Source organism: Mustela nigripes, chromosome 12 (genome assembly GCF_022355385.1).
Source record: "Mustela nigripes isolate SB6536 chromosome 12, MUSNIG.SB6536, whole genome shotgun sequence".
Lineage (NCBI taxonomy): Eukaryota > Metazoa > Chordata > Mammalia > Carnivora > Mustelidae > Mustela > Mustela nigripes.
The window spans coordinates 112,310,187-112,336,207 of record NC_081568.1 but is presented as its reverse complement, the minus strand read 5'-3'; the positions used below and the strand labels follow the sequence as shown (position 1 = coordinate 112,336,207).

At 38.3% G+C, this 26,021-nt stretch overlaps 1 long non-coding RNA gene across 1 annotated transcript in view; it reads right to left on the bottom strand.

The window, feature by feature from the left end:
- Nucleotides 1–492: 492 nt before the first annotated feature.
- Nucleotides 493–26,021, bottom strand: part of LOC132028794 (uncharacterized) — a 322,140-nt gene continuing 296,611 nt past the window's right edge. Inside the window, exons 4-5 of the long non-coding RNA XR_009407555.1 lie at nucleotides 7,375–7,470; nucleotides 493–591 (exon numbers count right to left, since the gene is read on the bottom strand). This is a non-coding gene — a long non-coding RNA (uncharacterized LOC132028794). The remainder of the gene's footprint in view (nucleotides 592–7,374; nucleotides 7,471–26,021) is intronic.

The window sequence follows — 26,021 nt, the reverse complement described above, 5'->3', positions numbered from 1 at the left end:
ATTCCACTGTGTTCACTTACACCTCTGTTCTCTCTGAGGAACACATACTTTCTTTCACCTCATTTTCTAGAAAACTACTATTCATTCTTCAAGACACAGACTCTCACCTTCTCTTTGAAAACTTTTGCCATCATTTTCCCTTTCAACCCTAATCGTGCAGACTCAAATACTGCTGTATGCAATTCTAAAGAGTACAAAATGTTTTGAGCCATTTTGACTTCGCCATTTTGACTTTGAGGGCTCTTTGGGCCACTGTGATGATAATCTTGACTTTCACTTCCAAAGGGACAAAGCACATGAGCATGTATATCCAATTCAGCTAGATCTCCGTGGCTGTTCCCTCTCCCCCCTACAGGATGAGGACCTGCTTGAATAAGATTTGGTTTTAATCGCTGTGTTAGTCTCTGTGGGCTGCCATAACAAAGTACCATGGACTGAGTGCTTAAATGACAGAAACTTATCTTCTCACAATTCTGGAGGCTGGAAGTCCATGTTCAAGGTGCCAGACGATTTGGGTTTTGGTGAGATTCTCTTCCTGGCTTATAGATAGCTGCCTTCTTGATCTATCCTCACTTGGCCTTCCCTCAGTGGCTGCGAGATGGCAGGGGGAGAGAGAGAGAGAGAGGACAAAATGAGAGGGAAAACCTGTTCTCTGGTATCTTTTCTTTTCTTTCTTTCTTTTTTTTTTTTAAATGAAAACACTAATCCTATCAGATCAGGGGTCCACACTTATGATGTCAATTAATCTTACTTAATTAATCCTACTTCCTTAGAGGCCTGATTTCCAAATAGAGCCACACAGGGGGTTAGGGCTCCAACATATGAATTGGGGGAGATATAACCATTCAGTCCAAAACAATCATCTTGTGCTTCCAATACCCAACAGAAGTCCCACTAATGCCTGTAAACATTTGTGCTATGATTAAATGCCATACCACAGAAAGAGAGAATGAGGAAAACTGGTCAACTCATGAATCAATCTAAAGTATGTACTCAGTTAGTGTATGTATACCCTGTGCAAATCCCTGTTATAAACATGTCAGTGTTCTTAAGGAATTCCTAATCTAATTGAGAATTTAAATAGAAATAAGTGCCAAATAAATGGTTCTAATCATAAGCAACTGTTGGGTAGAGAAAAGGGCACTGGATTTGGAGTCCAAAAACACGAGTTCAAAATCCAGCTCTGCCACATACCATCTCCATGACCTTAAAGTAAGCTGCTTCATTTCTGTACCCTTCAGTGCCCTTGCCTCTGTTAACATGGTGACACAGTAACAGAGGAAGCAAGTGAAAGAGCGTTCAGAAATTCACTTTGGAAATGCTAACACCACATAGACACAAGGAAAGACAGGTGTTGCTATGCCTTCACAGAAAGCTCTTTTGACAGGCTCCTTGAAACCTTCTTTCTTCCCAAAGGTGAAGAGTGGCTTTTGTGCAGGGCACTGCCTCCCTATAATGCAGGCCCTTTTCAGGAGCCACATTTGCACATGGCTTTAACCATCATTCTCAAAACCCAGTGTTTTCTGCTAATGCCTAAGCAGGGAAGGAAGAGCTGTTGCTCATGTTCTGCATTTGCTTTCTTGCATGTAAGAGAATCAGCATACTTCAATTCTGAATCATAGAGAAACTGCGGTAGAAGCAGAATAAAAATTCTTCACAAACAAATGCCACATGGGTTACTTCAAGGCTCCATGCACTCTCACTGACACATTGAAGCACTAAAAATGTTAAAGCGAAGTAAAACTGAGATGACCAACAGTAATTTAAACACACAGGCCCCCCTACATTGAAAGTCTTTATTGAAGTCCCACCAAATATGTTATCATGGGCTCCAAGCAGATAGAGAATTCTCTGTCAATGACAGAACATTCACTTTGTAGTCCCCAGAAAAAGGGAAAGTTGACCTTGACCAATTGGTAATTATTGCCTCACCTTCCAAGCAGCAACTCTCAGATCACATTCCTAAATCTGAAATAAGTGTGTGATATTTGCAGAGTTGGTGGCAGCAAACAGCGTCCAGGTGGAGCTGCATAGGAAAAACAAGAAAAATGGCTCCTCACCAGAAACACGAGAGGAGCATGGAGGACAGATTCAGACACCCCAGGCTCCCAAACTCCCTATTGAGAAGAAGTAGACTCTGTGTATTTGTGTGTGTTATTTGTGTGTGTGTTATTTGTGTGTGTTTGTGTCTCAAAATCCACACACACCCCCTACACAAGCACACATTATTTATTTATTTATAAACAGCCTCACTTCCTACTGACACTGGCAGTGCTCTTCATTTTCATTACATACTGAAGAAAAGAATTAAGGGGTGGCAAGAAAAAATTGTGAGAAAGATTACTCTGATGCATTCAAAGGTAGGCTCCAAAATTGGCTTTGTATTTATTATTTCATATATATCAAAAGCAACAAAAGAGCACAACTAAAGAAATAAGACTCTGAGAACTTAAATTGAAAATGTAACTGAAGTATCAGGAACTGGCAAATACAGCATTTAATACATTATTTATTTTCTTTCTGCTCCTTAACAAATGTAAAGGTGTCAATGCATATAAAAAATATTCGCTTCAGTTGCTAGCAAAATACTAGAGCAAAAGCATGAGGGGGCACTCCCAGCTGCAGGAAATGGAAGTCACTTGCCCAAATCACTGAGTGGTCAGGGCTTGCTTTACAAATCTCTTCAATATCTCCCTCTAAGCTCTTCACAAGGGAGTTCACACAGGCAGAGACATATTTTTTTTCTTCTTAATCACGTACCTTTTAAGATTCATAATTTGGGATGAGCAAAAGGCTCGGCAGGAGGTGGGGATGAATTAAAAACCATAAAATTGATGCTATCACTCTGATTGACATACCAGTAGTGCAGCATACATTTCCTGTTTGTCAGGAATGAAAGGTGTTCACATTCTGTAATAATACCTAATAATGTTTTGGAAAGACAAACTGCTGTCTGACTACATTTTAGCAAGATGGATTTTTTTTTCCTTCCTGGCAGCACTGAAATCAGAAGCTAGAGTATATATTACAACCCTCTATAAAAGATGACCTAGATATTTAATAGCTGCAGCTATTCCAGTCCACTACCTGGACCTCCCCAGGTCTCTGATGCTATATTCTAGCATGCCTGAAATCACCATTACAACTTAAGACTAATTCAAGAGAGTGTCCAGGGAGCTAGCTGTCCAGCACTTCCATAATAAACTTAAGGGAACAAGTATCCTTTGCAACCTCCAGCCATCTCATCACAAAATTGGCCAACCCCCTACTTAAAGTTTGTCTGATCGGACAATTAACATTTTGTTGCAGGGTAATAAAGAGAATCTTGTACATGTGGATCAGGAGACCTGAATCCCTCTAGCTGCCATGTCACTGCCTAGGTAACCATGAACAAGACACTTAACCTGTCCACATTTCAAAGTCATCATTTAAAACAGAGACGCCTCTACTTGCCTTGACTTCCTGAAAGGGTTGTTGAAAACACAAAAGCAAAATGACAGTGTTGTAACTGTCACGTGTCCTCCATCATGTAGGCCCTCAATATGATTTTTGTTAGTTGAACAAAGGATTTGGGGGATGTTGGAAGTCACCTGTTTCCGGGGTGATAATTTAGCAAAAGGAGGAGGAAAGAATCAATGCAGCACTAGATCTTATAGGACAGAACTAAATCAGAAAAAAAATCTAATATAATTATAGCCATCCAACAACTATTCTTATGGTAAACTTTGAGCCAAAGACATAGTCCTCAACTTACCGCCCTGTTATTACCATTTATTTTCCTATCGAATATTGATTGTAGGCACTGACTACCTAAGGTCTCAAATGTTAAAGGTATTATTGTGGGAAAAGGAGAATATAGGGACAAGATTAAATAAATCCAAAAATTTCAGGAGGAAGACAGAAAACTAATGTTTGTGTTAAATATTTTAATGATGTATTTTTGCATTTTAATCTCTGGGATTCTGTTACTTCCACAGAAGATTTCAAGAAAATAAATATGTAAGAACAGTGTAATAATAATTGTCTAATAATACCAATTTCCAAGTACTGGGCACTAACTAGAGTCTGAATAATCCTTTGTCTCCAGAATTGTAAACACTGATTTGGATGCTTTGCAAAAAACCTAAGGAAAATTGACCCAAACAAAAAAGGAAGGATGCTGTATAGACCCTGCTCTTGGTAATAATACTGTTGCAAGGGATCGAAAGTGCTTTGGAATACAATTTGTTGCTGTTGTTTTTGCTAAATCAAATAAACGCTTTAAGCAAAAACAGGTTTCAAGCCTTCTGCTTATAATTGCACTTCATGTGACTTGACAATGCTGATTTCTGTGTAATTTTTTTACATCCATGTTTGGTAAAAAAGAAGGAGCTTTTCTACTAGTTCTTCAAAGTTCTAATAAAATCAGCTCCTGATGCACATGCTTATAGACACAGTGCAAATTCAGTCATAGAAAAGCTCAGCAAAGTCACTCCACTACACACAACTGATCCTAGCTAAACCTTCAGGAGTTATGGCGCAACTCTTTCAGGATTTGAATATATTTAAATCATGGCCTGAATTAAATTCATGTGCACTAAAAAGAACGTTAAAAACAGAATGCATGGATCATTATCCTCATAACCTTCAAGTGGCAGCCCATAGACTGCTGTCTGTTTCTTGCGTCAGATTGACAAAAACTGGAAGAAAAGCATGAGCAAAAGGGATTTTGAGTGCCATCAGCTGAAATTTACCTAAATCCTCACAGCAAAATATAATCTGGAAGAAATAAGAGATTCACCTTTTGGTTCTAGTCAATGATAACTTGAAGGCTGGCTTAAGCAACATCTATCCCTCTACTTGCTAAGTTCCCTAAATGTGGTTATAAAAAATAATGTTAAGTATTCAGGCCAGAGATATTTATCAGAAGGATATGATTTAAATGGCTATGTACCTCATGGAAAAGCTTACAGAAAAATATAGGTACAAATATGCATAAGTCATATTTATATACTTTCTATAAAATTAGACTGGCATTAATTAAATGGCAGAAAAGGCAATGAGAGCATTGTTTGGAACTTGCTTGTTCCAAGTTCTGATTATAACTTGCTTCCCAAAGAAGGAGCCGCCCACAGCTTAGAAGACAGATGAGAAGATCATCATCACAGATTTGCTGTGAACAGCTCTGCTCAGCTCTGTCCCTGCCAGACTTGGGGCCACACACACCCTTCTAAGATGGCTAGAGAAGATTCACAAAGAGCATCGATTCTTGCTCCAGCTTTGCAAGAGCAAAGGATGATTTTGTCCCTGGGTAACTTGAAACCTTCCTATAGTGCTGAGAACTGCCCTCAGTAGCAAAGTTGTCCTCATCATCATTACGCCTAACATTTACTGAGCATTTACTATGTGCCAGGCATAAATTGCTTTGCATCTCATCTTATCTTCACCGTAATCCCATGAGTACTATAATTACCCAAATTTCACGGAAGAAGAAACTGAGGCCAAAATTTGCCCATGGTTACAAAAATGGTGAGTGCCAGCATCGGGACTTGAATTTAGACAACCTCACTCTTTTATAATCTTCACTTCTTGTAACCATTAGAGCAGCTTAATTAGCTGCAGACAACCCATGGATTAGCCATTTTAAAATGCCATCCCACTTACAAATCTCTTCCTATTTATTCACTGATCTTTTTGTTTGTTTAGCCCTTGACAAGTGCTAGGAACCGTTTTAAGGACTGGGAATCCAGCAGTGAACAAGACCAAAGACTTCCTTGGTAATGCATTCCTATCTCCACTATTATTCACAATAAAGAGTGGAAATCAGTAAATGAAAAGCTTTTTAAAAATTAAAAATACATTTTTCCTTAGTATTAGAGAGATAAGGACGAATGTAACAAACACTGTGTAGAAAAAGAAGTGATTTTTTTTTTTTTAAACATATAATTTAAACTTAGAGGTGGCAATAGGAGACATTGCAAGAGACAAAATATAAATATGTCTGACTTGAAACATTTTCAGGTCTACAAACTCTGAATGCAAATGACATTCAAGAACGTCCTCAATCTGACCCTCACTTTTTCATTAGCTATAAACCCTATGAGAGTAGAGAACCTGATTTTGTTCAACACAGCAACATTTAGCACGGGGCCTGAGACATAGGAAGCACGTAATAAATGATTACCGAATGAAGGAATGTCACTCTTAACCTATCTCTAGCACTATCTGCTTCCCAACCAGGAGAGCCCTCCACTGACCAGCATTCCTTAAACCTAGGTTTTGACACTGCACTTCTCCCTCAAGCAGCAGCCTCTGTCTGTACTACCTTTTCCGCCTTTCCAGACCTGCTGAAATGAGATTCTTTAAGGTCAAGGTCCAAACCTGTTTCTCTTATGATTCCCCTAGGCTGGGATTCTGGCATGAGTACAGAGAGGCCATCCTTGCCCACAGCATCTCAGTGTGGGACAGCAGGTGTCCAACCTTCCCTTTGCTGCAGGGCCCTGGGCTGTTTGGCAGGGATTGGGAGGGGGCTTCTTGCCTGCGTCAGCCCCAGGTACAAAGTATGTACCACCACAGAGACCGTGTGCCTTTGGGGGTCACCCATTCATTTGTACAAAGGGGAGATTGTCTTTCCTACCATGCTGAGCCCTACACTGTTATTTTGCACTGGGGATTCTGAATATGACGTAGCCGGTCTGGGACCTGAGAAGATAACCATTGCGTCTTCCTTTAAGCACACACTGAAACTCCCCCTGTAATTATTAAAGAATTCTCTAAGAGCAAAAGGGCCTAAACTAGGCACCACAGCCTCTAATTTGCACACAGGCTTGTTAACTGACTTCTACAAGGGAAAATATCATTTTATTTCATACAAAATGTAAATAATCCTCAATCCAAATTTACCTGGACAGATCAGAATATGGACTAAATAACACTGATTCCTTTTCCTTTTTTCTGGAATTATCACTCATCTTTTTGAAGAGAATTTTACAAATTTCCCATGCTACTCATAAACGTTTTTCTGCCAGACTAAGAGAAAACCTTTAGAAGCTGGACCTGTAACTCATTCTGAGATATGGTCTTCTGCAAAGGACTGGGCACTGTTCAAATATAATGATTATACTATTCATTCGTAACTATTTACTATGCGCAAAGTGTAAGAGCAGGCACTGTTAAAAGCTGATCCCTCAAATTAGGCCTTAAGTTGGCTCTGCCCAAGACCACTGTAGGCAGTTGCCCACCTAAAAGAGGAAATGGGAACTAAATGCAGCCTGTGCTCTGTTTGCCAAACCACATACTCTGGCATGGGGTTGGCTGTCCACCCAAGGGAAGTTACACCTTTTTCCTCATTCTCACAAAGTACCTTCTTGACCTTGCCTCTCCTTCTGCACATACCTCTCAAGCTGCATTTGGCCATCTGTGATTTCTTTTCTCTCTCCAGAGTCGTCACTGTTCAGTGGAACATCCTTTCAGTTGCATGAAGATGCCAGACTAGAGGAAAGAAGACATACCATGTGATTTCCCAAAGGCCAACATCTCCCAAGCGTTGGTTCTGACCGAGGGGCCACAAGAACAAACAGTCTAAACCAAAAGTTATCCTGTCCAAATTATCTTTTTATAGCACAGCATAGCTGTATTCAGTACAAAAGAAGGAGAGTGAGAACCCAATGTGAATTACAAAGCAGAATTTGAGTCATGACACATGAGTTAAAGAAAAGAACTGGAACCCCTTTTCATATTTTATTACCCACAGTGTTACCAAATAGATGGCTTATTTGGAAAGGTAGCACCTCCTTGAAATTAACTTTTGACTTCTAAAAGTTCAGATTGTTCCCACCCTCCTTCATCAATTAAAAGTGATTATTTTTATTGCTATCAGTCATGCATATTGGTTTTTGAGAAACATACCATTAATCATAATTAAATTGTATGGGCTCAAAAATCTCTAAGACTTGCAAGAAAAAACAAAGTCCAAAAAAGCTGTAAAATTATTTCTTAATCTGTAAAATCTTGTGTTGGTTTTCTATAAAACCAGCGATTGGAAAATCACAAAATTTCTATTTTTATCTTTATAAGAATCTTTATAGGTTTACCTAAAAAGGAGGAATAGAGTCACTTACTACTATTTCAAATAGGTACTGCTTTTGACAAATACGCAAATCATACTGGAATTGTACATTTGAGCTTTTTAATTACAGCAACTCTGAGATATGACTTGGTAAAACAGATTGTGCTGCTCCCATTACCTCTCCAAGCTGTTCTCAAATGTTATCATACTCATGTTTCCAAGGAAGATAGAGCACCAAAAGGTGAGATTCTGTCAGCTCCTGCTATGGACTGAATTATGTTCCTCCTCCCACCCCCAAATTTATAGTACAAATCCTCAGTACAAGTATATCTGGAGATGGGGCCTTTAAGAAGGTACTTAAGGTTAAATGAGGTCATATGTCTGGAGCCCTAATCCAAGAGAACTGGTTATATAAGAAGAAGAAGAGACATCAGAACTCTTTCTCTGCTATGAAAGGACATTTTGAGAAGTCATTCGTCTGCCAGTCAGGACAAGAGCTCTCACCAGCATTCAACCATACTAGCAACCTGGTGTTGGACTCGAGGCCTCCAGAACTGTGAGGAGTACATTTCTGCTGCTTAAGTCACCCAGTCTACGGTGTTTTGTTACGGCAGCCCAAGCTGACTAATAACACAATCCCTTAAGTAACCTAACCAAAAATAATAATTGTTACTAATTTTCAGCAACTAAGGAGAAAGAAAAAATGCTTTATTAGATTTTATTTTTGTAAGAAAAAATGTGAATAAAAGCATCTTTAAAAATTGAGTTCTCTTCATTTTTTGTAATATACAGCTTAAGAAAATTTGGTGTTCCTGCTATGCAAACATGGGTTCAAAAGAAATACCAGTGCTTCTGCCAATCAGACTGATGCTCCAAAGAGAATGTCTACAATTCAACACCAAAATAACAAACAGTCTGATTAAAAAATGGGCAGAGGACATGAACATTTTTTCAAAGAACACATACAAATGACCAATAGACACATGAAAAGATGTTCAACATTACTAATCATTAGGAAAGCACAATTCCAAACCACAGTGAGATTTCACCTTATACCTGTCAGAATGGCTAAAATCAAAAAGACAAGAAATAAGTGTTGGTGAGAATGTGGAAAAAAAGGAACCTTCATGCTCTGTTGGTGAGAATATAAACTGGTACAGCCACTGTGGAAAACAGTATGGAGATTCCTCAAAAAACTAAAAATAGAATCACCGTATGATCCATTAATTCCCCTACTGGGTATCTACCCAAAGAAAATAAAGACACTAATTTGTAAAGATAAATGCACCCTTTTATTATTATTTTTAAGATTTTATTTATTTGAGAGAGAGCATGCCCACATAAAAGCAGGGGGAGGGGCATAGGAGAAGGGAGAGGAACAAGCAGACTCTGCTGAGCGTGGAGCCCAAAGAAGGGCTCGATCCCAGGACCGTGAGATCATGACATGGGTGGAAACTAAGGGTCCATGCTTAACCAACCAGGCATGCCTGCACCCTTTTATTTACTGCATCATTGTTTACAATAGCCAAGGCATGGAAGCAACCCAAGGGTCCGTTGATAGATGAATAAATAAAGAAGATGTATGCACACCTGTGTGCACACAGATAGGAGTATTATTCAGCCATGAAAAGGATAACCTTTGCCATATGTGACAACAGATGGACCTAAAGGACCGTTTCTGATAACAAGGATGGACCTAGAAGGTAAGTAAAATAAGTCAGACCAATAAAGACAAATACCATACGATTCCATTCACTTGTGGAATCTAAAAAACAAATGACTAAACCAACAAGGCATAATCAGACTTTATAAATACAAAGAACAAGCTGATGGTTGCCAGAGGGCAGGACTATGGGGACATAGGCAGACTGGGTACAGGGAAGTGGGAGATACAGGCTTCCAGTTTGGAATTAATAAGTCATGGGAGTAAAAGACAAAACACAGGGAATATGCAATGATATTGTAATAGCAATATATTGGGAGAGGTGGTAGTTACACTTGTCAGGAGCAAAGCATAAGATACAGAGAAGTTGGATCACTATGTTATGCACCTGAAACTAATATAACATTGTTTGTCAATTATACTCAAAAAACCTTTTTGTAATTCCTCTTATACAGAAATCCTGAAGGCACTACTATTCAAGTCCCAACACGATGCTGCTGATTCTCTTACACTCTTCACATTCCCTGCTCTATCCTCCTGCACAACCACAGTACTTAATTTTAAAATATCTATGCCATTTATGATGCTCCAACTTATAATTCCCATGACGTGCATTTGCCTATCTCCTCCACTAGAAGACACAGATCCTGAGAGCAGGATCTTTTTGGATTTTCCCCAATGTCTATGACGATGTTTTACCATAGTGGATATATATTGGTGAATGTCTGGGAAAGAATGAAAAAAATACTGATGGTTGGATGGGTGGATGCATAAATGAAAAAGTGGATTGACAATTTATTAACGATAAATTAATTAATTAATAACATTTTGCCTCATCAGTTTTCCACAGCATGGAGAAAAATTATCTTTGCACCATGATGTCTCCCCTTGATGCCACACTTACAAAAGAGAAAAGGAAAATGGAATGACCCTTAGCTGCAGTACCTTCCATTTGTTAGGCACAGTATTCTTGTTAACTTCTTTAATCCTACTGCCTTGAGAGTTAAGTTTCACTACCCCCATTTTTCTAACAAGAAAATAGAAGCTCTGTGAGTTGAAGTAATGCATCCATGCTTGGCCAGCTGCTAAAAAGCAAAACTACAATTGAAGGGCAAGAATGAAATACAGGCTCAATCCCAGATATTGTCTTTCTTTCTTAGTTGTCTTCCCTTGACATTTTGCTTCAGTGTTCTGGTCAAAATAGAGTTAATTAAAAAATATTCTCTGACACATAGATCAATGGAACAGAATAGAGAGCCCAGAAATAGACCCTCAACTCTATGGTCAACTAATCTTTGACAAAGCAGGAAAGAATGTCCAATGGAAAAAAGACAGCCTCTTTAATAAATGGTGTTGGGAAAATTGGACAGCCACGTGCAGAAAATGAAATTGGACCATTTCCTTACACCACACACAAAAATAGACTCAAAATGGATAAAGGACCTCAATGTGAGAAAGGAATCCATCAAAATCCTTGAGGAGAACACAGGCAGCAACCTCTTCAACCTCAGCCGCAGCAACAGCTTCCTAGGAACATCGCCAAAGGCAAGGGAAGCAAGGGCAAAAATGAACTATTGGGATTTCATCAAGATCAAAAGCTTTTGCACAGCAAAGGACACAGTTAACAAAATCAAAAGACAACTGACAGAATGGCAGAAGATATTTGCAAACGACATATCAGATAAAGGACTAGTGTCCAGAATCTATAAAGAACTTAGCAAGCTCAACACCCAAAGAACAAATAATCCAATCAAGAAATGGGCAGAGGACATGAACAGACATTTCTGCAAAGAAGACATCCAGATGGCCAACAGACACATGAAAAAGTGCTCCATATCACTTGGCATCAGGGAAATACAAATCAAAACCACAATGAGATATCACCTCACAGCAGTCAGAATGGCTAAAATCAACAAGTCAGGAAATGCCAGATGCTGGCGAGGATGCGGAGAAAGGGGAACCCTCCTACACTGTTGGTGGGAATGCAAGCTGGTGCAACCACTCTGGAAAACAGTATGGAGGTTCCTCAAAATGTTGAAAATAGAACTGCCCTATGACCCAGTAATTGCACTACTGGGTATTTACCCTAAAGATACAAACATAGTGATCCGAAGGGGCACGTGCACTGGAATGTTTATAGCAGCAATGTCCACAATAGCCAAAGTATGGAAAGAACCTAGATGTCCATCAACAGATGAATGGATCAAGAAGATGTGGTATATATACACAATGGAATACTATGCAGCCATCAAAAGAAACGAAATCTTGCCATTTGCGACAACATGGATGGAACTAGAGCGTATCATGCTTAGCGAAATAAGTCAAGCAGAGAAAGACAACTGTAATATGATCTCCCATCTCCCTGATATGAGGAAGTGGTGATGCAACATGGGGGCTTAAGTGGGTAGGAGAAGAATCAATGAAACAAGATGGGATTGGGAGGGAGACAAACCATAAGTGACTTTTTTTTTTTCTTTTTCAAAGATTTTATTTATTTATTTGACAGAGAGAAATCACAAGTAGACAGGCAGGCAGAGAGAGAGAGAGGAGGAAGCAGGCTCCCTGCTGAGCAGAGAGCCTGATGCGGGACTTGATCCCAGGACCCTGAGATCATGACCTGAGCCAAAGGCAGCGGCTTAACCCACTGAGCCACCCAGGTGCCCCCCATAAGTGACTCTTAATCTCACAAAACAAACTGAGGGTTGCTGGGGGGAGGGGCATGGGATAAGGGGGATGGGGCTATGGACATTGGGGAGGGTATGTGCTTTGGTGAGTGCTGTGAAGTGTGTTAACCTGGCGATTCACAGACCTGTACCCCTGGGGATAAAAATATATATTTATAAAAAATAAAAATTTTAAAAATATATATATATTTTCTGAGGCCACCAGACATCACCACTTTACTGTGTTCTATTTGGAGAATGGGATGGGGGCATTCACTCTCTCCTAGTGTTTCTCACTCCCCCACCAGTGTGAAACAATATCAGTCTTAGGATTTCCTCTGTATGCATTATCCTTAAATACTTCCGCTATAGTACCACCAGTATAAAATTTAGGGGGATAACATAACTTGAGATTCAGGAAAAATTTGAGTTACATTCCAGTTCTGTCATTTATTAGGGCTGTATATTTAATCTGTCTGAATTTCCACATTAAACAATGTTCATAAACCCAGACATATCTGAACATATGGCAAAAGCTGGGAAGACAGACCTACTAAGGATTAATTTGCATTAGGAATGGAAAAGCTCCTTAGTCAGTGTGGCAGAGACTACACAAAAGCTCACCAGTCACAGTTCTTCCTCCTGGGCACTCAAAACAACAACAGCAAACCATTTTCCAGCATCCTTTGCATTTAGACTGGTGCCATGTCGTGGAAGTCATGTTCACCATTTCCAGTCATGCACATAAAATGCATCATGTGATCTTTCTTACTCTTAGCCGGTCGGCCACCTAAACAAGGTAATACAGCAATGGACTCCAAAGAGGCCCAGAAGAGGATCCCACCACAAGATAAAAGAATTGGGATTCCAGAATCATGGGTTGGGAAGCTACCTGCCACACAAAACTGTGATATTAGCCAGAAGAAAAGCCTTTACTGGGTAGAGTCCCTAAGATTCTAGGGTTGTTTGTTAGAGCACCTGGCACTAACTATCCTAATACAGTTTCTCAGAAGTCAGAGAACCCAAGTCTAGGGTGAAATAATGGGTCATCAAAGAAGAAAAGTGTTGGTTTGTGTTATTCCACGGCTGATGAGCATTGCTCAGAGCATTCTTTGGACTGCCTCCCTCCCCTCCCTCCCCATCTCATCCTCACTTTCCCAAACCCAGTTCATGTAACTAAGGCCACAGGTTTCAGGAGGAGCCCATCATGGAGACCATTCTCATTAGAGTCTCCACAGGGCACTGACAAGGCAAAGCAGCACTGCTTTGTGGTCTCTGTAACAGAAAGGAAGGTGGGGACTATTTCCCCACTTTGACGAGAAAATGGTTGGAGAACAGAATGGAGGAGCGGTATCGTGTCAGAAGCAGAAAATGTCACACCAGGTACTAGGCCAGGAGCAACCCAGTCAGAAATGAGAAGAGACAGTAAATTGAAACCTTGAGAGGTTCAGTCCCCCCAGACACCCCCATAGTTAGGCAGGGCAGAATTAAGCTAGAAGAGCTCCAGTTTTTAAACCCCTTTTCTTCCCCTCCTCATTTCCCTTTTATGTTGAACTTCCCTCATTAAAATCATCCCAACGTTCTGACTAATGCCTTTGAGTAGCACAATGACTTTACACTTCCCTGTAAAGGAGAATATTGGAATCACACACTGAGTGAGGGACATGCTGAGAGTTGCTGTCCATCCTCTAGTGAACTGCATGATAATCCTGTTAACCTTCCTATCAGGAGGTCATTAAACAATTTTGAAAGCTGTTTCCTCTCACATCAGAACTACATGTGGAATCAGATCTAGAATTTTTAATATAAGCTGTTCGGCTGCACAGACTTAAATAACAGCATCTCACATGTTTTAGATGGTCTTTTATTATTCTTCCCCTAACTACTAAGTACCTTTGTCGGCTTCTGTCACTTTGGATATTGTCCTATGTTTTTTTCCTCTTGTCTTGATTTTAACATCTAACACATTTTCTTCCAGTAGTACAGCCTCACCTTCTCTACTTCCTCCTGATGCTTTGTTTATCACTTGTGCTAACCTAGGCTTCATTCATTTCAACATATCACCTTCCTGTACACCAGTCTTTTTCAATTTGTTATACTTGGTGTTGTGTTATTATTTCTGCATAGCTGTTTTCATGAAACTACCCATTTCTGTTAAACCTGTTTTATTTCTGTATTCCGCTCACAATCTTTCTTTTTATCGCCAAAGACATTTTACCATCCAGTTTTCCTCTTTCTTTCCTTCCTTTCCTCCCTCCCTCCTTCCTTCCTTTTTTTCTGAAGTGTGTTAACAGTCACATGATGTCAGAACTTGTGTCTGAATACATTTTCAAGAAAAAAACAAGTTTTCCATTTTTATCTTTCTTGATCATATAGTCCCTTCATTCAGCTCAAAACTTGATTTCCTTTTGGACTCCCAGAACCACTATTTTTTTTTTTTTTTTTTTTTTTACCTCCAGAAGAGAAAGAACTTAACATTTTTAATCACATTTAAGAAATTGGGAAAAATTGAAATGTGCTTCCGGTGACTTAAATAACACAAAATGGATTCCTAGTCTCTGGGGAAGACTCCATAATAAGACCCTATCATTGAATTAGCAATTCAAACATCAAAAAAAGTCAGTTTTCAGGGAGTGTCAGTTTAGGGACTTGACATTTTTAAGAAATGTCTTTGCAAAACAGGGGCCTAGTTATCATTGGATGAAGGACACTGATTTAATCTCCAGGGGTGACTGAACCCAGTGTCTGGGGTTCTTCCAAACATTTAAAGTCATTTCCAAATGTTTTTGATGCAGCACAACCCAAAAGGATTTTGGCAAGTATGTTTTCCCTTCATTTTAAAACCCATGCGTATTTCAAGGGAAATGCAATCCATATGTCTTTGATTCATTTACACTTAAATCATCTAAATGCCATTGTGTAAGAGCTATTTGATGTACAAGAAGCTTGTGAGCCTGTTTTATAAGCCTTTTTAAGCCTTATTTCTTTGAATCAGAAAGTCATGTTTTGCCGGCCCTAAACAGATCTTGAACTGGGAAAGGCTCAAGTTCACTTCTAAACTGAAAACCCGCAAAGTTTTGCGTGGCTTCTGTACTTAGCAATATGTTTCCCCTTGCCTAAAGCTCACAAACACCCAGCATTTCTCTTCTCTGTCTCACATGTAGTGAGAACAGGGTAAATCAATTTTTGAATCACATTTTACTTGTAAAATTCACATTTTGAACCTCAGTTATCTCCCAGGCACTGCCAGAAGTTAAAATAGCAACACTTGAAAATTAGGCTTTTGCTCTAAAAGGGCAAAACAGTCTATAAAGTACATAAATTACTGCTTCTGTACATTTATTTGTTTGACAGGTTTAAGATATAAGTGTGGCTTACATATGGATTTTCAGGATGCCAGATTGGATGCTCCACGAGCTACAGTCACAAATGTAACCTCTTTTTTTAAGACTTATGTTTGGGAGAATAGAATTGGAACAATCTTGCTGTTCTGCACAAATCTAATTGCTGTGTCAAAACAGCAATGGAATATGATGAACATTTGCATTTTTCTCATTTACTGGCCTTTTCTATGGCTCTAATCATACTTGCATTAGTGGTCAAGAAGAAAGTATGTTGGGCTATTTGTTCTCCTGCTCCCTGACACTTTAAAAATTTCTGATGAATTTCAAACTAATACTTTTGGGGGTTAACTGTGGATGTCTGATCAAGTGTTTGGAGATACCTAAATGATTAACACTGATTGCAATGGACAGAGAAACGTACCTTGAAAATGGGTAAATCGTTCACAAGGAAAAGCACTAATTATCTTCAAATGTGTGATTTCTTTGTTTTTATTTAGTCATATCTTAGAGGTTGCATTTTAGTAAGAAGGAAGAAATAATGATGCTGTGATGGTCTGAAGAGAAACAATATTTAAATTTGTAATCCAAGTTTAGGGGGATGGAGATAAAGTTAAAAAGAAAGAAAGAAATCCAGGAGAACCTAATTATTCCTTATGTACTCTCTCTAGTTCACTATATGAAAGACTATCATGTTTGTGTAATCAAAAGGATTATGAAATTTAAGTTTGGAGAGAAGGATTTGGGCGCTAAATCTAGCAAACAGTTAATTATGCTGAGATAATTAGATAGCAGAAAGTGTTGGATTTAGTTCTTTTTCATAGTTAGTTTTCATTAACTACCAAGTCTTCATGATCCTCTGCAGGCAGAAATTATTAGTATTCTATTCTTAGGAAGAACGGGGCACTGACAAAAGAAACTTTCAAAAAGTGTGACAGAAGCCTTTACATTGACCTATGTACGTATTTTCTCTAAAAAATTAGGTATTTTTCCTATTAAGGTTTTTGATATTACAAAGTTTTAAAATCTAAATTAAATTCAGGCAATACATTAAGAAAGTTCAGCAGACAATCATAACAGAACCATTTTTCAAGCATCAATTTAAAATATAAAGCAAAAGTTCTTATGATTTAGCTGCTGCTTCACAAAACTCAACCAAAGGGTATTGATTAGGATTGTGCCATAGGTTAATAACTGTGATTTTGGTTAAAACAACTAATGTTCTATTGTAGAATTTCAAGATTTATGAGATTTAACTTGCCTTCAGATGGACATTAAAAAACTGAAGGAAACAAAGCTCAGCAGTGCTTCTTGCCCCTGACTTGTGGCTATCCACACTCACCCCTTCTTGCTCTAGCTAAATTCATCTTCACCTGGTAAACACAAAAGCTGTGTCAGCCCTCATCTGTCATCTCAGAATGACTTGGTGACTATCTTGAGTAAATAATGACGCAAGGCATTATTTACTTCACCTACTGGGTCAGACTGACCAGCTCTCTGTCAATGCAAGTTTCAAGCCCAAGGGAAACACAGCCAGCAGAGATTGGAATATAAATGGAACCCTAGCAGTTACAAGAGGACACTAATCAGGACTAAATTTCATGAGTATAATCCCAGCCCTGAGAATTCCAGTTCCTACTTTTTAAAATGGATTAGAAGCTCTTTTTTTTTTTTTTTTTTTTTACGATTTCATTTATTTATTTGACAGACAGAGATCACAAGTAGGCAGAGAAGCAGGCTTCCCGCTGAGCAGAGAGCCCGATGGGTGCACGGCTCCATCCCAGGGCCCTGGGATCATGATCTGAGCTGAAGGCAGAGGCTTTAACCCACTGAGCCATCCAGGCGCCCCAGAAGGTATCTTTATGATGCTCCCTTAGCACACATATTTACCTACCACAAACACAAACTCACATTTACATAAATAAAACACATATACACATATACATATACACATATGCAAACACATACACACACCTCAACCTATATTCTTTGGTAAGCATGCTTTTCTAGATTTTATTTCTAAATGAGAATTTGAAATCCAAATATACCCAACTCTGTATCTTGAGAGTTTGGGAGGCAATTCCTTTCAAAGAGAACCATAAGAATTTAAGGAACATTTTGTACAAAGGATCACGTTGGTTCATATTTTATCTAAATCCATTTACTCACACCTTACTTAAGCAGCCATACAATCAGTTAGAAAGGTTCAATGGGGCAAACAATGCTGAGCAGTGTTTTACAATAATCATTATAAAATCTGAGAGTCAAACTTATTAATGCTCATTCTTCTTCCAAATATTTGGTTATAAAAAAGCTAAAAACTAAGTTACTGATAAGTACCTTTATCCCAAAGGACCTGCATCTTCAAAAAGGGCATTCAATACTAGACTAGGCAGAATAATGGCCCCCCTCCTGGAAAGATGTTTACATCTCAATCCCAGGAATATATGACTATGTTAATTTACAAGGCAAAAGAAGTTTTGCAGATGTTGTTAAGGATAATACTGAGCCCAATGTAAACAGAAGGGTTCTTATATCAGGGAGTCAAAGGGTAATAAAGAGGAAATGTGAGAAGGGAAAGGAAGGGAAGCATAGGCTGGAGTATTACACTTTGAAGGGGCCATGAACCAAAGGTGCAGGAGGCTTCAAGAAGCTAGAAAAGGCAAGGTTGTCTATTTTGCCCTTGGAGTATCCAGAAGGAACATGGCTCTGCCAACACCTTAATGTTAGCCTGTACAATCCATTTTAGATTTCTGACCCCTAGAACTTTAATAGATCACTTTTTTAAGCCACTAAGTTTGTGGTAATTTGTTACAGCAGCAATAGGAACCTACTGCAAATACCAAGTTATCTTTTGAATGTACTTTCACAATCACTATTAGTGTTTGATATCTGTGTATTAATCTAAAAATTCCCTATGTGCCTTCCTTTAAATAAATACACAAGCTTCATTTTGCAAAAGGATATCTCATAAGATTCTCAAAACTACGCAGTTTCCCCAGTGCCTGTAAAAATATATATAAATTGATTGTACATAAAATTTGCAATATATAAATTTTCATGGATGTTTTTAGGAACGTATAAATTTGTTCAAAGCATAAAGTATTAAGTACAATCTTTCCCCCCAAATTATCTTTCATCTCTCTAAAAATTTGATGTTAAAACATCCCTACTTATCAGTTAGCATTATATTTTCCTTGTTTAAAACTGACTTGGGGGGCTCATATAACAGCTAGTACCAGAAAGAAGAGGAGATATCTAACCATCTTTTGTCCTTAAAGGTCTAACATCAGAATAACTGTTCCCCGACGTTTAAAAGCTTAGGGTCAGTCAGTCACATCCATGTTACCTATCCCTGTAATTGACTACCATCACTAAGGCTATTTGCTTTGTCCTCTCTGTGGAAAGTTCGAGCACTTGTAGCTTGATCAAGAGGCAGGACCATGAGAGGTTGTAACACAAGAAGCTTGGGTAGTGCTTGGACAGATTTGTGTAAGGAGGAAGTCTCCCATCAAGAGACCTAGTGTCAGTGACATAAGTCCACCATCCAGAAGGGGACTAGAGCAGGTGACCTCCCAGGAGAGAAGGAGAAACCAAAGATGGGCTTTACATGTCAAGGTGATGCTGCTTAGTAGCAAAGTGAGAAGCCTCTGGGTCAGAGAGCTCCAAAGGGTGGCTATAGTGTTGGGTCCTTAAAAACTTCAGTTTGTCTTATTAGGCTATTCGACTTGGGGTGCACAGTTTCAAAGGTTGTGGAAAGTAAGGAAATTCTAAGTGACTAAAAATACACCTATTGGGGCTACATTTAAAGCAATTAGATGTGTATGAATTTGAGTTTGGTGCTAGCAGGCTTTGGGCCAATGCTCCTAACCTACTAGAAAGAAATAAACAAAATGGGAGCCACAGGGGCTATCTTGGGCCATTTAGATGACATTTGCTCTGTTACTTCTTCCACCTTCCCAATTCCCTTTCCTTCTGAATCCCAGGATAAAAATACTACACCTTCAGTTTCTTTACAGAACACAAAATGTTTCCTCTCAATTCACCTTTGGCTTTTCTCCAAAGGCAATACTTTTCTTACAGCACTCATGAATAAAGATCTTTCATTCTCTTACACCTCAGTATCACACAACTGGAAGAGTGATGAACAGCCCCCATCCCCCTCTTCATTTTGACCCTTCTGTTCAAGAAATTTAAGGTTACTCCTGAGACCTTTTTAGGATTACACTCTAGTTCAAAAGATAAAATCCTGCTGCACTGAAGATCAGTTTTCCTGTACATAAATATACTCTCCTTGTGTATGTGATCTGTTGGCCTCCAGAGAAGAACCACCATATTCATGGGGGTTGTCACCTGGATCACAGCTTCTTTCCCATTGAATACTTGTTATTATCCTGAACATTTCAGTGACCATACAGAAGAATTCTGCAGTACCCTTTCACATTGATCAGAAATCTCTTCAACACCACAGGGCTTGACCTCCACTCTTCTCCCCTAGCTCTTTTTCATGTCTCCTCCTGGACCTTCTCAGGAACTAAAACTTCTCCCAACTTTAGAAATCAGAAATTCTGCTCTCCTGCTTTTTAAAAGCACACCTCCCTTCTCTGACTCCCTCTGGAGCTAGTTTCTTTATACCTTCTATAGTGTACAATCCTTAGAACCCCTCATAATCCCATGGTATTCCATAATTGCCTCATTTCCTCTCCCAATCCTCTGTAATGACATCCTTTTGTTATATCTCTCCACTCTGGATCGGTCATACAAATTGTCCATTTCGGTACTCTGAGGCTGAATTTGGTTAAACAAACAAACAAACACAAAAGCCAATACAGTTCTGTAGACTGGGGCCACTGAATATTTACATCCTTCAACATCCTTGCCTCTCTCCATTGCCCATAAAGGTTTTACTTGCTTTCTCTTAGCTCCCACTCCCATATCTCTTAGTAGTAATTCAAAACATGTGTCACTCCACTTAAACCCCTAACCACATCTTTTTATTCTCCAGAGTAAATGTCCATCCTTTCTTCAGAGAGAAAACTGGGGTTCCCAACTTAACTAACTCAACTTCAAAGCCTATTTTCCCCTCCTGTCGTGGCTCTCTTCATTTGTGATCTTTAGCCATTCAGTCATCCTGGTCAGAAAACTAAATAACATGCTCAGTTTCTGCTCCCTTGACCACAGGTAGGCTTTCAGCATACATTTTCTCTCTCTCTTTTTTTTTTCTCTTAAATGTCTGTACCTCATTTTTTCACCTAAACTTCTATTTTCCTCTTCTGTATATCCTTCCAAGTTATTTCCAAAGTAACCCCATGTTACTTCAGAACCAAATCATCTTTCTTAAGCTTTGGAAATACCTTCCTTTAAATAAAGAGAGAGAGACAGACAGACAGACAGATTTTATTTATTTATTTGAGAGAGAGAAAGAAAGAGCACACGGCAGGAGAGGAGGAGGGGGAGTGGCAGAGATAGGCAGAAGCAGGCTCCTGACTAATTGGGCAAGCAGCCCAATGTGGGGCTCAATCCCAGGACCTTGGGATCATGACTGGAGCCAAAGGCAGGCACTTAATTTACTGAGCCACAAGGTACCCCTGGAAATGCCTTCTAATAGATCTCCTGCATTCAATATCATTTGACCCAAGTTGATTCTCTGTATTTAAGTAAAAGTGGTATTTCTAAAAAGTAAATCTGATTCTGCCATTTTACTTCCTCATATCTTTTTGAGGTTTCCCAAGTCCTTCGGAATTGGGTTTCTGCACACTTGCCAACCTCTTTTCACATAACAATTTTTTTTTTTATAACTTAAGCTCTGCTGTTACTAATATACTCATAGATTCCTATGTTCATCAATTCATTTCGCCCCTTTGGATGAGCATAATTTCCTGTATTGTTGCTTTTCTTTTTCTTTCTTTCTTTTTTTTTTTGCTATTCATTCTTCAGGCATTTTTCAGTTATCTCTGTAAAATCTTCTCTGGGTTTTTCCTTCAAAAATAACCACAGTACTATTAAAGTGCTAGAATAAACTTGAGAAATCAAGGAAGGCTTTCTACAGGATAAAACATCTAAACTGAGATTTAAAATAGGTGTGTACATTGGCCAGGTATATAGTTGGAGAAACAGTGATTTCCAGGTCAGTTAGTAGAGGGAGGTTGTATGTGTCATTGCTCCTTCTGGATGTAATATTCCCCCACAAGCTAGGGTCTGTAATTAACCCAACACTCTACCTTATTATAATACGAGATACAAAACAAGTATCCAGTAAATTTTTGGTAAAAGAAGAAAGAAGAAAGACAGAAAGACAGGATTTCACTTTAACTTTCCTCTTGTCAGTTTTCTTTCAAGGACATTCTTTAATATATTTTACTTACAACATATCTCTAGACTGTCTATCTCACTGCTACCAAAGGGCAATGGTCAAACATACCATTTATCAAAAAAGAGGAGTAAAAAAAGTTATAATAGCAGCGCCAGCAATTTCAGAGTGAGAAGAGTGAGAATAAGGCAGATTCATAATTAATTTACTCTATATTTATACCATAGTAGCTAGGATCTGCTAACTATATGTATATATACATAAGATATATAAATATACATATATCATACATATATACATATACATATACATATGTATACATATAAATATACATATATCATACATATATATCTCCAACCTTACACATAATACAAGGAATAAAACATCTCCTCCATAAATAGGTAATAAAAGAAGCCAGCCAAAAAATGCATCTCCAAGTGATTAGAATACACTCTGATTGGAATTGTGTGTTAACTGAAAAAATTGTGTGTTAACTGAAAAAAATCTTGCATTAGAGAGTGAATAAAACATGCATCCTGACCTCTAGGACCTAAATACACAACAACAGAGAACAATGATGATCTCAAAAGAAAAAGCTATGAAAAGTAGAGCAGAAGGAGAGTATATCTATCTTCAAAGATCAGGAAACAATTCATTGAAGAAATGATAGCTGCACTAAAGGATAAGCAGGATCTGAACAGGGAAGAAAACACAAAATACTGTAAATTCTATGATCAATGATGCACAGAAGGGAAATTATGAAAAAGTTGAGAACTGTCATGGTCATCAGTCCTCGTCACCGATACCTGGTTTTCTTCTCCTTGTGCCAAATGGTAGGGTTGCATTTCCTACCTTCTCCTATGGTCAGTTAAATCCACATAACTGATTTTGACTAGAGGATTGTGAGCTGAAGTGACATTTGTCACTTCTATGCCATAAAATTTATTGCTGTTTGAGACCTATAAAGTCCTTTCCACTCTTTCATATGATATGGAGACCAGCAACATTTAAAATGGTGGCTACACCATTAGACTGGGTCTTTGAGTGACTACAATGAACAGAGAATATACCTGCTGACCTAGAATGACTACGTAACATGTATGAAAAATAAATCTTTATTATTTTAAGACACTGAGATTTTAGAGTAGTTTGTTACCATACTTGAAGGTATACCATAGAGACACAGTGAGATGCCCCATTTGATAACAGAAGTGGCATATTAAGTGGAGAAGTGATAAACAAGTTTGGATGGATAAACAAGTTAATTTGTGGAAAAGCATGAATTCTAGCTTAGAGTTTGGGCTTTATTTTATAACCAATGTATAGCTGTTAAAAAGCTTTCAAACAGGGAAATGTTATGAATAGAATTGTGTTTTAGGAAAATTAATCAAGCAGGATAGAGGATGCCTAGGAAGTGGAAAGACACTTAGAAGCAGGGAAACAAGTTATGCTTTGTGAGAAGCCTGGGAGTCATGGGGTTTAAACTAGGATAGTGGCAGTGAGAACCAATTTGGCAGAATGAATGGAACAGCAATTTGCAGGTCCTGGCAACTGATGAGGCCCAAGGGACTTATAAATCATTCCAAGATTTTGAGCCTAAAAGACTATTAAGATGGTGCCACTGCCATTTAAATATTAAGCAGAGAAAGAGGAACAAATATGAGAGGAAAAAAGTGCAAATTTAGGTCAAGCATGACACCCAGCTGGCAATGTCCAGCGGACAATTGGAAACAAACCGAATATAGATTTGAGAGTCATTTGGGCAGTGAATTCATGATATGAATGAGAGTGTCAAGGGAGAGAGGAAAAAGAAAACTGAGGCTAGACCTTTGTGGAACACCTACATTTAGACAACAAAAGGAGGAAGAAACGAAGATATTGAGAAAGGTGTATTTTTACAAAGTCAATATGAGGGAATTTAAAGGAAACTGAGGTAATTAACAGAACCAAATGTAGGATGGATTAAAAACTATGAATTTGCTTTAAATTTATTAGATTTCATGACTTACAAGAAAGCAGTTTCAAGTGATAACTTCAGTTACCAAGTGATAACTACATAGGAAGCCAATATTCAAGATATTCAAGACTGAGAAGTGAGTAGTGCAAAACAAATTGAGATTGTGGTTTCTTATACAGCAGAGAAATATTGAGCAGTCAAATGAATGACCTAATTTATTACATAAGAAAACAAGATACACTAAAAATATATTGAGTGAAAAAACAAAATTAAAAAATATACATATTATATGATTACACTATTAATCATACAAATAATGAAGGCAAATATTTGCTATTTATATAACAAATGTAAATACATCAAATTAAGGATAGCAGTTATCTCGGGGGAAGAAGAGAGGATAGGAAGATTTAACAGTACCCATACATTCTTTCTTTTAAGAAAATAAAAGAAGTAAAATAAAATAAAAAAGAGATGGAGAAATAAAATGTTGCCTGCTCTATAAAGGTGTTAAGTGGTGAAAGAAAAGAAATAGGGAGTAGCTGAGAGAAAAGAAAACATAATGGAAGTGTATATATTTGTCTTCTCAAGATGCCAGGAAACCAAAGAACGAATATTTGTAAGATGGAGTAACATATCTTTGTCACTGAAGACAAACACTGGGAATAGGAAGAAGAAAGCAAGATATCAGAATCCAGAAAGGGAATGAATGATGTATAAAGGTTAGGCTTTAAAAGAAGGAGAAGAAAGCTTCCTAGTATACCTCATTTGCCCTTATTTTCCTTTAGAAATCTTATGCTCCAGCCAATATGGGCTTCTCACTGCTTCCCTAAGCCTACTTTTCTCCTCTTTGTCTTCTCATGCCCATCTTTCAGTATTCTACTCTAAGGTCAACTATGTCAACTACTCCATTAATCCTAATTATCCTGTCCCATTTTGCACTTTCATAACTTTGTATTTTTCTCTTGGTTCATGCCATAATTCGTTATTACTGTTTTCTCCTAACTCTGTATATGTCTTACCTCCTTAAATGTGTCAGAGTTTTGATGTATAAGCATCAAATATCAAGAAGCACTTTACCTAACTTGAATGGAAAATGAATTTATTGAAGGATATCAGATGGTTCACAGGATCGAAAGGAAATTAGAGAACACATCTCAAAAACTGTCCAGAGACCTACGAAAGCCAACTGCAATCATGGCCAAGGTTAAAAGATGAAAGCAATCTGGATTTAAGTCCACAAGTGTCACCACTGCCGCTGGACTTTTAACCACAGAGCATATTCTCCGGTAGTTTCTCAACCACTCTTCGATTTTTACATTACTTCCTCACTATACTAGTTCTGGGGCCCAGGGCCATGACTACACTCTTGAGCTCCAACAGCCCAGAGAGTGGGAGGAAAGACAACATCTTCAGCTCTAGTAATCAAAGGCAAAACACAGATTCTTACCAGGATTTAATGTAGTGGGGGATTTTCCCCAAATAAAAGGGATGTTCAGAATTCAAAAAACAGAAGTTCTTCTTTTCACCTTCCCCATTCCGGATGAAGAATAAAAAGATTATGTGATAATGTCCTTCCTGCATGCTAAATCATGAACCAGACAGGAAGTACAATATTGTTGCAAGGAAAAGGGAGCCAGACTTTCTGGATTCAAATCACAACTATCACACAAATCAGCAAATTAACAAGGTGATCTTTGGCAACTTACTTCACCTGTTTTACCTCCATTTATCCATCTATAAAATGGAGATGATGCTGTTGATAGTGATGATAATGATGATGATGATGGTGAATATGATTATGGTAATTGGATCTCCCTCAGGATTGTTCTTAAAATTAAGTTTATATACATAAGCTACTTTTAATGGTGTTACTATATACTAAGACATTTATAAGTATTGTAGACTATATAGGTACGTTAGCTATTATCATTAATATCATTTTTTTTATTGTAGAGTTTTTTTTCCCCCTGGTGGGCTGAGTCCTTCTCATGATAACACAGATTTGCCACTCGACTGCCTGAAGGATCATTAAGGATA